The sequence below is a fragment of the Marmota flaviventris genome, chromosome 14, assembly GCF_047511675.1.
Source record: "Marmota flaviventris isolate mMarFla1 chromosome 14, mMarFla1.hap1, whole genome shotgun sequence".
Classification (NCBI taxonomy): Eukaryota; Metazoa; Chordata; class Mammalia; order Rodentia; family Sciuridae; genus Marmota; species Marmota flaviventris.
The window spans coordinates 34,030,834-34,041,468 of NC_092511.1; the positions used below are offsets into that span (position 1 = coordinate 34,030,834).

The following is a 10,635-nucleotide window of genomic DNA, read 5'->3' on the forward strand; positions in this document are numbered from 1 at the left end:
GCAGAAATGCCAGCTTCTCGGGAGGGCTTTGAATGTCAGCTAGAGTTCATCCTTGGGCAATGGGGAGCTACTGCAGATTCTCAAGAGGAGGAGGTGACCCCATGAAAGTGGGTTTTAGGAAGGCAGACTGGCTGCATGGCCTGGCCATTTGGTGGGTGAACAGGGGTTGTTTGAGGCAAAGAAGCTTGGGCTATGAGTGGGTCCATGGCTGAAGCCTGGGCACGAAGGTGGCAGGACTGAACCCAAGCTGCCTTTGGGCCTTCCTTGGGGCTTGTTTCTGTGTTTGGAGTCCCCTGACCTCTGAGTACTGTGTCAGCCTGAGACAGCGCCTCACCCACAGGCCAATCGCACCAGATGGGCCTGAAGACAGAGGCCATGCCCTAAGCCATTCCAGCTACCAGACCCTCCTTTATTACCTGCCCCTGCCGTGGGCCTCTGGGCAGTTCATCTACTGTCACCAAAAGATGACATCTGTCACTGGGGGTGGATGTCACCCTAGTGGGCAGAGGCAGAAACCATAGTAGCCCTTGAACATGAACATAGCCTTGTATAAGTAAGTGTGTGAATGTCAATGTGGCCCAGCAAGCCATAGCCATGAGCGTGAGTCCCATCTAGTCCTCACGTCAGGGTGGGGGACACTGCCTGATTTGGATTGTGTACAATGTGGGTGTACCCAGACCTGGCACATAGTTGGGGGGAGGGTGTCTATGTTTGTTGAGTGAATAAAGGCATCAGTCCTATGGAGTAGACAGAACTCCTGATGGCAGCGCAGCCCATGGAAACTGTCCTTTCCAAAGACTCGCACTGACTGAGGTAGGACTGCCTGGGCCTCCTCGATGGGTGGATACTGATTCAACCTTCCCACAACCACAGGCATGTGCTCGCACACGCAGAGAGCAGATTGGAGGGTGCATCCCTGGGCCTGAGGTTGTGATTCCATCCTGCCCCTCCCCACTGTCCCCCTGGCCTTTGAGGGCCGGAGACACACCTCCTCACACTCATCCTGAGCTCAGTGCTTCCTAAGTTCCGAGGAAAGGCAGTGAGAACCTCCTAGGAAATGGCCTTGGCTTGGAGCTGGGGGAGAGGAAGATCCTGGAGAAAGGAGGCAGCTAGTCTCTTCTGTGGCCTGACTGAGCAGCCACAGGCTTCCCTTTGGGAGAAGAAGCTGATTCCAGAGTCTTGGGGGGCAGAGTCATGTGTTGGTGTGACTCTGTCTGGCGGGGAAGGGAGACCCTCCTTGTGGGTACGTTGCTAGAGTCCTGGGCAGTTGAGCAAGTGTGAGCTTGTACCATGCAGGCCAGGAACCCAGCAGCTCCTGCACACTGGGTCCCTTGACCAGGGTCCCCTGTACTGATGGCTGCTCCACCTCTAATGCTCCCCTCCACTGTGAAGGGTTTCCAGAGCCAGGTGTCCTTTGCTGACACATCCCAGTGGCCTGGGGGTGGATGGGGGGGTGGAGGTTCCATTGGCATCTGACATGAGCACTCATCGGGCCAACCAGCGTGCCCGAGCAGGCCCGGCAGCTGAGGCAGCTGCAGGGAAGAAAGGCCACTGCTGCCCCTGCCCTCGCCCCGCCTCCTAACTCCCTGCCCCCCCCAGCCCCTCTGTCCTCCCTCTGCATTCCTCGCGACCCCGCTACACCTCTCACCCCCAGGTGCCATGAAAGCTGGAGTATCCAGCCCTTGACTGGCCACATGGCTGAAGTTCTTCCTGGTCCTAGCTGCTTTGGGGGCTGTGTTATGGTTGGGCTAATGAAGGACCCTCAGCTGTCCCCGAGGTGCCTCTGCATGGAGGGCCTGGTGCACACTCTCAAGCCAGCCCTGATGGAAGTCAACATCCTGCTGGTCACGGAGGACTCTTCAGCCCTTGTCAGCTGCCCACGGTGCGCTCCTGAATCTTCTGCTACGGCTCAGGGGCACCTTGCCTTGTTCCAGCCTGAGACGAAGGGGAGCATCTGTCATACAGATCTTGTCTTTATGTAAAATTTTGATATTTCATTCAATGAGGATATTTTGCTTTATTTTTGATTTTTAAAGATATGGCTTCAACTGTTGGTCTTGCCTGCTGAGGACTTTTTGCATTCCCTCACAGTTTGCACCTGAGGCAAGTGTCTCGCGGGCCTCTTAGTGTGGCCCTCGGTCCATGACGAGGGTCAGGGACACAAAGAAAGAATTTCCTTGGTCTGGCCTAAGAACAGAGACGTTCAGGAGTAGAAGCAGACTGTGAATCCTCCCTTTCAAAGGAGCCTTGCAGAGTCTGGTGTGGGAGGCTTGCGGGGTGAGGAGGAAGAGAAACTTCCAGGATTTTGTAGTTTCTGATACTATTTCGTTGGCACTGAGGGGCAGGGCCTGGGGATGAGGGCGCAGCGCCTGGTTTAGCTGAGTGCATTACAGAGGGTTTTTCTTTTTCCAATTAATTTTTTATTGGTGCACTATCATTACACATAATAGTGGGATTCATCGTGATGGATTTGTGAATGAACATAACACAATTGGCCCAGTGCATCCCCTGGTGCCTCCCTTCCCCTCCCTTCCTCCCTCCCCGGGCCCCTCTCCTTTACTCTATGGGTCTCCCTTCTAATTTCATGAGCTCCCTCTCCGTTTTTCCTTTTCTCTCTCTCTAGCTTCCACATATGAGAGAAAACACATGACCCTTGACTCGGTGAGTCTGGTTTATTTCACTTAACAATGCTCTCAAGTTCCATTCACGTTCCTGAAAATGACATACTTTTGTTCTTTTAAAGAGTCTTTGGAAGTGGAAAGAGAAGCAGGAAGCAGAAATGGGGTGGAGGGGAAAAGAGTCTGTGAGGGAAATGGAGAAGAATTCGTTCCTACGGAGGGGGGACTGAGGGAGGCCACGGGAGGAAAGTTGGGAACAACAGCAGAGGCCGTAGAGCCTCGTCACCCCCTTGGGCGAGGCCAGCTCTACATGCTCGCCTCATGTGGGTGTGAGTGGCACCTTGGGTGGGGGTGAGGGAAGGAGTGGGTGGCTTCCAGACTGTGAACATGGGCCAGGGGTGCCATCAGTCCACTGGAACAATTCAGTAGAATTCAGGGTGTAAGCATTGGGACTTGGGCCAGGTCTTCTAGAGGCTCAGAGGATAGGGGCCCCTGCCTCTGAATTTCTGCTTACTTTCTGAGGTCTTTGGACAATTTCTTCCTCATCACTTCCTTCTCCAGGGTGAGTGCGGTAAGTGGTTGAGTGGCCAGGAGACAGGGTGCCGTACCCGGTCTTGGATGGGCCTGTGCTACTCAGAAGCAGTCACTGCTGCCCTCCTGGAACTGGGTCTGCTGGGCCCAGTCTGTGCCCTCAGCTCATAGCCCTGCTTGGTCTGTACCAGGAGCATGTGCATGAAGAAGCATCGAGAATTCCTGTGCTCCGTCCTCATCTCCCTCTTGGCTTGTCATTCCTGGTTCTATCTTCCATCCTTGGAAGAGGGTAAGATCTCTCTTTGGAGAGAGTCCACCTGGGCACAGTAGCACATGCCTGTAATCCTAGCTACTTGAGAGGCTGAGGCAGGAGGATGGCAAGATCAAGACCAATATGGGCAGCTTAGTGAGACCCTCTTCAAAATATAAAGGTAAAAAGGGCTGGGGAATGCAGCTCAGTGATAGAGTGCCCCCGGGTTCAATCTTCAGTACCACCAAAACCAAAACCCCAAACAAACAAAGAAAAAAACCCCACAAAACGAAACAAAACAACCCTCAAAGTATTTGGAGAGGGTCCAGTTTTGAAGTCCTCTGCATGAAGCATACCATTCTGCTGTGCCCTTTGATGACTGAAGGTCAGGACAGCATCACCTTGTGTCGGTGGTGGAGAATGGTGGGGCCTGACTCCTGTTCCTCTGGCTGGGGTCTGCGGCTACATTCACCCAAGTCATGAACCCCACCCTTTACTCTCAGCTCCACCCCTCTCCTGTATTAGGGGGAATCCTTCCAGGCTTGCATGTGGTAGGGGAGAACCTTCCTTCTCCCTGTACTCCACAACTGCCCTGCCTCTTCAGATGTGGTCAGGGGGCCTTATCTCCTATAGGATGCAAGTTTAGACGTGTGGTTGATATCTGGATTGCAAACTTCCCATCTTTTCTTTATTCTGTTTCCCCACCCACCCCTCAATTGCTAAATCTTACTGCCAGGCTGGCTTGAGCTTCACCCACCTCCCTTGGGGCCAAAGCAGTGTGGGTTGGGGGTGGGCGGGGAAGGGACAGAGCCGACTTCAACGGTGTGCCTCCTGGAAACCACATCAAATGGTGCAGCTAGGAATTAATAAATAAATTTGGGAGACAAGTCAGTTACCCTTCCCTTGTGCCCCTGTCCCCAGGGGCAAACAGCAGCATGTGGTTCCCAGCCTCAGCACGCCTTCCTGGGGGCAGGCCCAGCACTGCAGCTGGCTTCTGTCAGATTAAGCAGGCAAGATGCGACAGGCCTCTGTCCTCTGGGGAAATGGCTCCCTTCCTGGGAGGTGGTGAGGACATTCCGAGGTTGCTCTGTTCCTGCCTTCTCCCTGTACCCCTCCCAGTCTTACTGGATTCAGGGTATCCCAGTCACTGCCACTCCCCACTCCTGATGGCCTGACATTGTGCATCTGAGCAGGGAAGGTGCTAAGCCTTTGGAACATGCCTGTTAAATGCATGTACCACAGTGACCTCCTTTAGGATGGGTACAGATGATGATTATTTAAAAACATCAGACCACTTTTTGGAAAACGCTTCTTTGTTCAGCAAATACTTAACAATGCCCAATTTGGGACAGAGGTTTTGCTGGGTTTTAGAGTTACAGAGACAAGACACAGCTCTGTGCTAGAAGAGATCACAGTTCTGTGGGGGAAGTCAGGCACTATGATTACAATATGAGGCACTTCAGGGGAAAAGGGGGGCACTGAGCTCAGCCTAGAGGGCTCTGCAGAGGGCTTCCCAAGCAGTTGATGCCTGGTCTGCATTCTGAGGGACAAGTTATTACGGGGCGGGGTAGGGTAGAAGGGAGAGACAGGAAGTGCTGTTTCAAAAGGAGGGGACAGTTGCAGAGTTGCAGCAGCAGGGAGTGAGGTGAAGAGGGAGGGCAGGGAAGATTTGCACTAGCTGGGTCCAGGCTGTGAAGGGAGCAGAGGCCTGCTGAGTATGGGAGCTCCGTGCACAGCTAACAGGGTTGCATCCAAGAGGGGTGTGGGTGGCCTGGGGTGGTGGCTGCAGACTTCTTTCTTCCCTTAAGTGTTTTAAAAGGGATTGTGGATTCTTTTCAGTTTTCTATGTATTGGGGGTGGATGTTTTTAATTTTTTCCTATCTAGAAACAACAACACTGTTCCATAGAATCCAGAAGACTAGGGCAACAGTCTTCCAAATCTCAAAGCAGCATTAGGGGAAAATGAGTCCTTAGACATTTGCTGCCACTGAATTTTCTGTGCTTGCATTATGTTGGCATATCTTTTAACCAAAGATTCTCAAGTTTTAGTGTGCATAAAGATCACTTAGGATGTTTATTAAAAATGTGCATGTTTGAGGTCTGCCCTAGAGATTATGATTCTGTAGGGTCCAGTAAAGCTCATTTTCTAAACAAACCTCCTAGATCAGATGTGGTCAGAGAACACGCTTGGAAAAACATTCCTGCAGTCTGATTATTTCCTCTAGGGGAATTTGCTTGCAATTCAGAGGTCAGTCACAAGATGGCAGTAGTGCTTTGTGATGATTTAATTAAAGCGTCCTCTGGGGTTAGTTGCTCCAGAGACAGTTCTTTTATTGCAAGAATGTGTAGAGATGACTATCTTAGGTAATGTCTAAAATAGTATGGTTATGAAATCTTAAATTTCAAAGCTCAACTTTAAATTTAACTTTCAAATATTAGATACTGACCGTTTCAATGTGATGACCACTAGCCACATGGAGCTTTCAACACCCAAAATGTGGGTAATCAGAATTGAGATGTACTGAAGGTGCATTGGATTTTAATGATAATGAATATGATATGATGATGATGATGAGTTTCCTCCTGCCTTTATTCTGGGGTGGAGAATCCTCCTCGTCATCTTCCCTGTGTTCATCATCATGAACAAGGTGTCAGGGAGGAGGAGGTCTCACTTCTGACTCAGAGCAGGGAGAGGCCATACTGTCAGATTGTGGCTGGGACAAGGAACTGCCCAGCCACTAAGGCCACTTCAGCATCCAAGCTTAACTGTTGGTCTACACTTTTTCTTGGGGTAAGATGGCACTGTGGTCTGGTATAAATTTGAAACTGGGGAGAGTTCAAAAGTAGTTTCTGATTTAACCAAGAAGATGCTGTGAAGAGGTCTGTGGGATAAATTTCAAAAGCACTTAGTCTCAGTGATTTAGCAAGTTTCAGATCCCACAGAGAGCATTTGCCTCACACTAGTCCAAAGGAGATTCCATCCACTGTGTGACTGTGGATTTCAAGGGTGTTGTCAAAATTAAAAAGAGCTGGGGGCGATGAAACAGGCCTGTAATCCTAGCGGCTTGGGAGGCTGAGGCAGGAGGATCGTGAGTTCAAAGCCAGCCTCAGCAATTTAGCAAGGCACTAAGCAACTCAGTGAGACCCTGTCTCGAAATAAAATACAAAATAGGGCTGGGGATGTGGCTCAGTGGTCGAGTGCCCCTGAGTTCAATCCCTGGTACCCGCTCCCTCTGCCCCCCAAATTAAAAAGATATTCAGACTTGTCACCAGAGATGCCACAATCTATGACTACTTTTCTGCTTGTATGGATGATTATAAATGGCAGCAGTGGAGTTCAGAGCTGGAGGGGCCTTGTTCTGCCGTTTGTGTGGCTGATTTCTCTGAACCCATGTGCTGTAGGAGACCTTCCTGCAGCTGTGTCTGTTTCTACTTTATTTATTCTACCCACCTCTGCTTCTCTGGCACCAGGTTTTGACATTTCTAAGTAGAATTGGTAGGCAGGCCAACTCATTTGGTTTCTTTCTTTCTTTTCTTTTTTTTATGTTCCTTGTCATTAGTACATTTAAGGCATCAGAAACTCTTTGCCTAATGTTCTTCAATCATTAAGCTGAGTCAGTGACCAAATAGTTGTTTGAGTTGGTGACCTGTGACACCAGCTCATTAGCTACTGTTAGGTGTTGTGCTTGTCCACTGAACTTTCTCACACACTTTTGTTGAAAAACAGCTCAAGCTTTTTCTATTTTTATCTCCCTTTTTTTTTTTTGCTTCACTTACTTCCTGACAAATCAAGTTCATAAATTCTTTGGCCCATTTTCTACCCCCATGGTCCTGGCCAGTAGCTTCTGCTGTGTATCCACATAACCATGGCTGGGATGGGGGTCTCTGGACTCCCAAAGTGCGCTTCCTGAGCTGTTGAATCTCCACATTGTACTTAGAGTCATTTGGGGTCTAATGTTCATGTTTATTGGTCCTAGGGGTTTTTCGGTAAAATCTTTCTAGGTGAGTTGGTGCTGGAAATTGGAAATACAATGAATAAAATTTTACCTGGTTTAAGGAAGCATGCCTCTCACTAAGAACTTAGGCTGAAAAAAAAATATTCCCCCCTCTTTATTTTTGGGAGGTGGGGTGGTTAGGGTCTCACTCGGGACCTTGTACATGCTTGGCAGGTATTCTATTACTGAGCTACATCTCTAGTCCTAAAATCTCTTAATATTTTTTATCATGAATCAGAAGACATAGCTTAATGATAGAGCATTTTCCTAGCAAGTGCAAGGCACTGGGTTTGAAAACCAGAACCAAAAAACAAAACAAAACAAAACAAAAAAACCCCACCAAAAACCAACCAAACAAAAACAAAAATGAACAAACTTGATTTACATTTTGAAACTATAGTTTTGAATTAAGTAAAATTCTATTACTAAAATTAATTCCACCTGTTTATTTTTACTTTTTCAATATGACTGCTAGATAAACGTGCCTCACATTCTATTTCTCACAGTGCTGCGTTTGAAATCATGGAAATTAATTTCTTCATTTCGAAAGCGAGGGAATCAAGGCCCAATGTGATGGCAAGTGTGCTAGCCCTGCATTGAAGTTCAAGTTCAAACTCACATCACATGCCTTTGGGCAAGTGTTGTGCCTTCTCTTAGCCTTCATCTCATCATCTGTTAAAAAGGGATAATTACAGCCCCCCTCTTTAAAAGGCTTACTTAAAACAAGAGAGATAATGGGTATGAAGGGACCCGTGCAAACTAGGAAGCATCGCAAAGATCTGAAGTGACTATTGTTGTGGCTACTGATAGTAACTAGATCGCAGACCAAACAAACAGACTGGGGAAGGCCCCTGGGTTTGGCCCTTCTAGACTCGTGGAATTTCACCATTGTGTTCTGGAGTTACTAGACCTGCTCATGACATGTAAAATGATCACATGATGAAAATATTCAAGGAAGAAATGGGAAACATCCCAAGACATATATGGCTCATAGTTACTGCTTTTTCTTTTTACAATAAGCCTTTACTGATCTGCAACCATAGAATTGGAAGGTTGGGGCAGAAGAACAAGGAATAACAAAAATGATTGACATGTTTCTGTTTGCCAAGGGGTTTGTCACCTGAGCAGGGAACAAAGGCAGATGCAAATGATGAAGGGAGCTGCCAGCCAGAGACTTCCAGTGGGAACATTGGAGCTAGGGACGCGGGCAGGCTGCCAATTCCCCACCCGTTCTCCATTCTCTTCTTCTTCTTGGCCATGTAGAATCTTGACCATGTTAGGGTTTGGCAATTGGCTCACCTTCAGCACTTCATTTTCTGGCCTGGTTTTGGAAGCTAGGAGTAGCCAAACTATGCAGTTCTGGATACCGAGAGGTAAGCAGAAGTTGTGGGGTTGGGCCTCCAGGAAAGCTCCTTAAAAGGGGAGGACATTTGGCTGGTGACATACCACAGCCTTCACTTTCCCTCTTGCCTGGATCATGGCCATGATGCCAATGACTCCAACAAACACCTGGAAAGCATGAGTTTGAAAGTCAACCCTACCGCGACAGAGGAGAAAGCTAGGAACTGGAAAGCTAGGAAAGTAAGCCTGGGAACTGCAGAACATGAGATGCTGGATTGCCCGAAATTTTCATCCTTTGGTTTTCTCATTGCATAAGAGAGAAACGAATCCCTATTTTGTTTAAGCCACTGTTATTTGAGTCTCCTATTCTCTGTAGTCATTCCAACTCCTGAATGCCATTAGACATGCTAATGCATGTGTCCAAATCCCATGTGTCTGTGGCAGGGAGAGGGTTAGAGAATTTTATTAGGGCCTGGGGATGGATGGACACATGAAAAGGGGAAGGCCACTCTTGAGCCCTTTCCCAGCAGGCGGGGTGGGAAGCACCCTCTCCTCCTTTGGAAGATGTATCCAGTACTTGCTTTAAGAATCTCAGAGGAGATAAGAGAAGGGAAGAACATAAGACAAGTGAACAATTAAGTATGGACCTGCACCAGGGCACCCTACTACACAACTCCCTGCAAATGCTGATGTAAGGGGGGAATTAATTGGCAATAATATATTTATTTTGAACTGATTTCTTTTGTAAACATTTTGGTTAACAATTTTAAAAAAATTAAAAAATTAAAAATTAGGAAACATAACCAAGTTTACCATCTTAACTCTGAACAGAGTTTTTTTTCTTATTTGCCATGCTGGGGATTGAACTCAGGGTGTTCTCCCTCTGAGCGAATCCCTTAGCTCTTTAAAATTTTTTATTTTGAGTCAGGTGTCTCGCTGAGTTCCCAGGCTGGCCTTGAACTTATTTATGCTCCTCCTGCCTCAGCTTCCTGAGTGACTGGGATTCAGGTATGTGCCACTCTGCCTGGCTGAACAGATTTCTTTTTAGTATCATCCTTTAAAACAAGTTTTCTTTTAGCTTCTATGCAGACGATGAGCCTTAAGACTTTCTTCTAGGGAAAAGAGAAGGAAGGTAGTGCCTTTGGGCTCCAAGTTGACATTGCCACCTCATTATTGAGATTGTGGCGTGGAAACCTGACTTTGTGAAGAGTTGGACTGGGCCAGGCCTGGAGGATTAGAGAATAGAATTCACGACTCGGTAGCTGGGGAGGAAGTGTGGGGCTCCCCTTCCAAGCCCAGGGCTGCAGGGAAGCCTGGTCAGAGCACAGGTCAATGTCTCCTCCCTAGGCCTAACCCTGGTAAAGGAGCTGTGCTGCTCTGGTTCAGGGAATTGCTTCAACTTGTGATAGTTGGAGGAAGTCCCCTTGAGGTCGTCCCTGCCCCTGCTTGTGGGGCCCCTCAGGTTGAAGGTAGGGGGGCCTTGGGTTAGGCCAAGGGAGTGCCTGCACTTAGTTTTCCCCATCTCCCTGGCTGTCAGCCTGTGTCTGGCGTCTAGAATGTCTTGTAAGCCCAGGGGAGGCTGGAAGTTTGCAGAGACTAGCTGAGACATTTCCCAGGGAGGTAGCAGCAGTGGGGGTCACAGGGCAGACAGCCCGTCCTGGGCATCAGATGTGGTTACACAACTGGCCCTGAGGGTGTGTGTGGGGAAGGTGAGGCTGTCACACAAGACAAAGAAGAGAGCAGAAATCTCTGATCATGGACTACACGCAAGTGGACAAGAGACACGGTTCTGGAGACTGGAGGAGTGGGAGAAGGACAAGGCCCTGCCTCAGTCAGTGTGTGCTGGGTAAGGCTGCAGTAACAAATGTGTCTTTGCCTTAAAACAGAGGTTTAGCTCTCA

General features: G+C 48.5%; 1 pseudogene; it reads right to left on the minus strand.

The window, feature by feature from the left end:
• Positions 1-2,123: 2,123 nt before the first annotated feature.
• LOC114092006 (transcription factor Dp-2-like) lies at positions 2,124-7,420 on the minus strand (annotated as a pseudogene).
• Positions 7,421-10,635: the final 3,215 nt, after the last annotated feature.